The following is a 6,207-nucleotide window of genomic DNA, read 5'->3' as shown; positions in this document are numbered from 1 at the left end:
CCCCCCCCCCGAGGGTCATCTCTGAGTCAGTTTCGACTCGACAGCAATGAATGAGTAAGCGAGCTCAGCAGAGGAAAACAAATATTTCACAGCATCTAAAACATGCTAGAACTGTCAAAAGCATGTGAAGGAGGCAACATAAATTGTGAACATGACTCACAATTATGCTTGTTCTGCTCCAGTATTAAAACTTGGAGGGTTTCCTGCAGGAAACTGAGTCCTTGCTTTGCTCCCGGGACTCTGAGAACTGACCAATGGGCACAGACGTGTCTGTGACAGAGTTGCTAGTGGTCAAGGGCAAAATGAGGAAGAAAAGGAGAATGTGGTTAGAAGTCCATAATTCAGTCAATGCTCTGAGATTATGTTCTTCCTGCTCTTTTAAGAAGATGTCTTCATGCGTTGCGCTGCCCGGCATCTTTTTTTCACGTTCTCACTTTTTTTTCCTCCTGTAGAACTATCCCCTCATTAGTTTTCAATCCCCTGTTTCGCAGGGGACAGCACTCACTCCCAGGAGTCACGGTGGGCATACGACACACCCTGATCAATCAGATATACTATGTCACAACCCCAGTAATTGGTCAGAGAGCTGTAAGTGATGCATGAGTTATTTTGAGAGTTTTGATGGAGTTGAACCTGGGGTCATGAACACCTAGAGCTGATTGGGAGAGAGAGAGAGTGTGTGTGTGTGTGTGTGTGTGTGTGAGTGATTATTAGTTGCCGTTAAGTCATTCCCAACTCAAGGTAACCCATGTTCCTATCTACCATAGAACAAAATATTGCCCAGTCTTGTTTCATCCTTTTTTGGGACAGTCCACATCTCTGCTGTGTGGACAAAAAAAACAAGGGAACTCATCTTCCAGCCCTGAACCTGATAACAATTTGCTGTGATTCATAGAGTTCTCACTGGCTAATTTCTAGAGGTAGATTGCTAGGCCTTTCTTGCTCGTTTGTTTTAGTCTAGAAGTTCTGCTGAAACTGTTGATCATGGGTGAGCCTACTGATGTTTGATAGCTTTCAGCATCATAGAAACATTCAAGAGACCACAGGACAACAGACTAAGCAACAGGTTGTGGAGAGAGAGAGAAATAGATGGGTACCAAATGGCAATGAGATCCCAGATCCAGCTATTTCTCTTCACTCTCTCAGTAACCAGTCACATGTCAAGGACAACTAACTTCCTGTCCCCAAGAGCCATCTCCTCCCACTCTCTCATCTATCTGCCCAAGATGGCAAAGAGACTGAAAGCCAAGGGAGGAAAAGGTGGCTCTGGCACCTGCCATGATCAAGAAGCAGGAGGCCAAGACGGTGGTGAAGAAAAAGGCCCAAGAACTTTGTCTTCGGTCAGGACATCCAACCCAAAAGGGATGTTGCCCACTTTATCAAATGGCCTCACTACATCTGATGGCACTGTCACAGAGCAATCCTCTACAAGCGACTCAAGGAGCCACCTGCCATGAACCAGCTCACCCAGGCTTTGAACCGCCAGACTGCTACTCAGCTGCTTAAGCTGGCCTACAAGTACCAACCAGAGACCAAGCAGAAGAAGAAGCAGAGGCTGTTGGCCCGGGCTGAGAAGAAGGCTGCTGGCAAAAGAGACACCCCCACCAAGAGACCCCCTGTCCTCCGTGCTGGGGTAAATATTGTCGCCACCCTGGTGGAGAACAAGAAGGCCCACTGGTGGTGACCACACACGATGTGGACCCCATCAAGCTGGTGGTCTTCCCCTTGGCCTTGGGTTGGAGGATGGGTGTTCCTTACTGCATCATCAAGAGGAAGGCCAGACTGGGGCGCCTTGTCTATCGGAAGACCTGAACGACTGTTGCATTCACACAAGTGAACCTGGAAGATAAAGGCACTCTGATGAAGCTCATAGAAGCCATTAGGACTAATTACAAAGACAGATATGATGAGATCCGCCACCACAGTGAAGGTCATGTCTTGGGGCCAATGTCAGTGGCTGTCATCGCCAAGCTAGAGAAGGCCAAAGTCCAAGAACTCACCACCAAACTGTGCTGTTGTATACACTGACTTTTCTGTACATAAAAATAAACTTATCCCACCATCAAATAATTTTTTTTAAAAGGAGCCATTTCTTCCCATAAATAGCCTACTTCATGCTAGATGTATCCAACTGGATACCCTACTTCTCCCCACCATCGCTTCTCCTGCAATCTTGGCTTATGAATGTCAGAGTCATCTACCAGGGACCTAGACCAGGAAAAGAGAACTACCTCCAAATCTTCCTTTTCCCTCTCTATGGTGTTTGGATCTGCCACTACTTTTCCACTGCCCTCATCTCCACTTCTAATCCTCTACATTGTCACTCTTACACATCGCTTACTCTTCAGCCACTCCACGCTTGCCCTCTTCCCCTTAGCTACAGATTCTCCTTCGAATACCTTCCTTACTCACTCTTCCTCTTCAGAAACTTCCAAGATCCTCAAAATGAATTTATTGGCCAATGCATGTCTTTATACTCCAATGCACATGACTTTTCAGTAATATTTACTTTGATAATAGGTGTAGATACTGACCCTCCTACATACCAGGAGTATTTTTCTAAATTATCTTTAATGCTTATGACATAATCTCATGATTCCCTCCCCTTTATAGGTGGAGGAAATAAGATTACAGAAAGATTTGATCAGGTGCTCAGAGTTGGGCAACCAGAAAGTAATACGACCAGTACCTGACCCAGCAGTCAGTAAACTCTGTATATTGACTTCAAACTCGTGCTGTCTGGTTTAACTTCCCCATGTGAAAAGTCAAAGACTATAGCCTTTAATATAGGACACATCTCAACATTAAGAAAACAAAAATCTTCACCACCAGACCAATAAGAAACATCATGATAAATGACAAAAAGTTTGAAGTTGTCAATGATTTCATGCTACTTGAATCCACAACCAACATCTATGGCTGCAGCAGTCAAGAGAAATCAAAAGTTGTATTTGAAAAAGAAGCAGATACAGCGTGAGGTCTCTTAAGGAAAAAGGCCAGAGAATAGGAGAGGCAAAGAATTTCGCACAATGCAAATCCAGGTTTAGTCCAGAAGTCCCAAGCCAGATTGATAAGACACAATTCCTCGGTTAGTTCATACAGCTTCTCAGTCAATAAGTGAAAGTTTAGATTCAGTTCAGCAGCACAAATAAACCTCTGGTTTCCTCAAATAGTATAGTAAATTGATCTCAGAGCAGTAATAAGTCAGTTTTTCCTTCAATCATCCAGCAAGCAACACCTTTAATTGTGGCTCCATCTCAAAGATTACTCTGGTTACACCTTGCCACAGTTACTTCACAGCAATGCCATAGTCTCTTCACCCTCTTTCCACCATCATATTTCATAGTGTCTTCACAGTCCTTCTGCCACTCTCTCTAAAGTGCTCTCTATTAGTCCCACAGTTGTTGATGATTTCTGTATCCAAAATTATGATAGCTGGAAACCAAACCCTCCAATAGGGGCTGATTCAATGGCTAGGAAAGCCACTTTCCAAGGGTTCTGACACTGAGTATTGCAATGAGGAAGTCGCCTATCAAAGACCTCTCCAAAGTTTTAAAGAGTAAAGGTGTCCGTTTAAAGAATATGGAGTATCTGATCCAACTACGGTATTTTCAATTGTTTCCTATCCATCTGAAAGTTGAACGATGAATAAGGATGATAGATGAAGAAATGATGCTTTTGAATTGTGTTGTTGGAGAAGACTGAATATACAAAGAACTGCCAAAAGAACAAATAAATCTATCTTGAAGGAAGGGCAACCAGAGTGATCCGTGGAGGCAAGGATAGTGACACTTCGTCCCACTTATTTTGGGCATATTTTCAGGAGGAACTAGCCCATGGAGAGAGATCATGCTGGGAAAAGGAGTGTCCATGGAAAAAGAAGGTTCTCAATGAGATGCATTGGTGCAATGACTACCAGAATGTGCTTGAGCATGACGGAATTTCTGAGGATGGTGCAGGACTGGATAAGGTTGAAGTCTGTTGTTCAGAGGATCGCTATATGTCATAGTTTACCCAACAATATCTAACAGCAATAACATGTGAAAACCAGTTCTTTGGAAGTGGAGTTTCTAACTCCTACTTCTGGGTCCCCATCACCCATCCCAGGATGTCTTTAATTATATGTCAGAGAATGTTTGACAAGTTTTATTCATGAAAGAAAGAACTCATTCCTTTCTATTTCTTTTCTCTGAATCTGCCATGTCTTGTTTGTTTGTTGCTTTTTTCTTCTGCAAAATGCAGGCCTGGGTCCTAGCCAGCTCTCAGATTCCATGATGCTGGAGGTCTAACCAAGCCTCCCAGAGTCTGCAAAAATAGTGATTTATCTGTTTCTGTCCTTGTATCAGTCATTTTCCATCTAAAAAGAAGTTGATCATGTGCAGTTTGCGTTGTCCAAGGAGAGACGTCAAATGAACCAGGCTTTTAGAAATTACATTCACTTCCTTCAACCCTTTCCACTTCAGAAGTCTCAATCAATGAAACAAATGATTCTCAAAGTTCCAAACTGCCTGGCCCTCCTCCTCTTGATACCCACTCCCACACTAAAATACAGAGCTGTAGGGATAGGAAAGGGTGGTTTTTAAAAGCAGGCAAAAGCTGGTGCTCATTTGACACTGTCTGTCTTCTTTTCTAATGCTACATTCAAAGCAGATATAATTAGCTGGGCTCAGACCAGGAAAGAGAATTCTTGCATGATTTGCACCTTTGCAGAATTCCATAGCAACAGAATCATCTGGAATAAGGGCAACAATTATGGTATATTTAATGTTAATAACCTTACTGGATTAGGTGCAGAGCATGCTGAGATTTTTAGTAACCCAGGCTTCTGGAAAGTGAAGAGGGCTGGGGTGGGTGGGATGGGGAACTCCAGAGATAGAACATTAGTGCCTTTTCCCCCCAAAAAACCCCCATATACTAGTTGTCTAATGTCCAGATTCTAAAGAGTCCTAATGTCTTGGGCCCTATGCAGGCTAGCATAAAAAATTTAAAAAAAAATTCCCAGAGTAATTAGTGGATAAAGGCAGGAGCCCAGGTGGCATGTGGCACTTAACGTCAGATGTGTGGGCAGGTCATAATTTTTGTTCATTTATAGCAAGACTTCAGAAAATGGCCAAGAACACAGGAAATCATTTTACATCCTAGGGAGAAGAGGTTGGCCGAATCCTGAGAGAACATTCAGATGAAAGTTAGCAAGGGGTGGAAGGGTAGGGTAGCAATTCCATTCCACTGGACAATTAAAGACAAAAGCAGGGAAATGTGGCAGAGGAAATACAGTAAGGATCAAGGAACATGGGAAAATGTGCAAACCTGAGTGCTTAAGACTAAGAAGATCAGGGGTAACATAAGTTAGTCTAGTGGCCGGTGGGGGCTACAGTGCTCCAGAAGGCGTTTGCCCCACCTGCACCCAGTGCCACCTGCTCCCAAGGGGGGGATTGCTGTTGTTGTTGTATACTATATGAGTTTGGACTGACTCATAGCTGCCCCCCCAGTGTGTTTTCACAGGCAGTTAATAAATTTGCGCCCTATGGCTGCTATTTGAGAGTCTTTGCTGCTCAGAGCTCTCTCAGGCATCTCATCCATGGACTCCAGAGCGACATCACCAATTCCAGAGGCAACAGCTGCTTCTAGCTTAGAACTGGTGTTTCGGTTGTATGTGGGATATGTGGGGGAGGAGCAAAATAGCCCTCAGAAAAAGTCTTCAATGACTTCAGAAGCCAGGTGATTGACGGAGCCCAAGCGCACAGCCAGAGTTAAAGAAAAGGACATTCGGGGGAAACTGGTTCAGCGTGCACAAAATCCAAACAAGAGAAATTGCTCACACTTCTCACTCAAAAAGCAACTGTAGGAAATTCTGAAGGCTTTTCACCACTAATATCCTCACTATTTCTAGACATGTTGGTGAGTGGTTTCCAATGGCTGATGGGAAAGGGTGGGCACCAGCCTCCGGGCTCTTCTGTTGAGATAATGAATATCTATCCCCTTTACTACCTTCCAGAGTTGCATGGTAGGATTTAGTCCCAGTTGCCCACGGTAGCCAGTCCCAGTTGCCAATCACTCCCTTTTTTTTTTTTGCTTTTCCCCTTGTTCCCTTCCACACTGTTCTGTCACTGCCCCCTAACATCACCTCCCAAATAAACATGTGTTCACATGCTTTCTCAGGATCTGCTCCCAAGGGAAATATCTAAGGCAATACTTTCCGAGTGTGAG

General features: G+C 44.0%; 1 pseudogene; it reads left to right on the top strand.

The window, feature by feature from the left end:
• The window catches only part of LOC102870608, a 2,379-nt pseudogene extending 351 nt beyond the window's left edge, over positions 1-2,028 (top strand).
• The last annotated feature ends 4,179 nt before the right edge of the window (positions 2,029-6,207 follow it).

Source organism: Elephantulus edwardii, unplaced genomic scaffold (assembly GCF_000299155.1).
Source record: "Elephantulus edwardii isolate Elephantulus edwardi_28Jun2011 unplaced genomic scaffold, EleEdw1.0 scaffold00186, whole genome shotgun sequence".
Lineage (NCBI taxonomy): Eukaryota > Metazoa > Chordata > Mammalia > Macroscelidea > Macroscelididae > Elephantulus > Elephantulus edwardii.
Note: the sequence above shows the minus strand (reverse complement) of the source record. Positions and strands in the feature narration are given on the sequence as shown.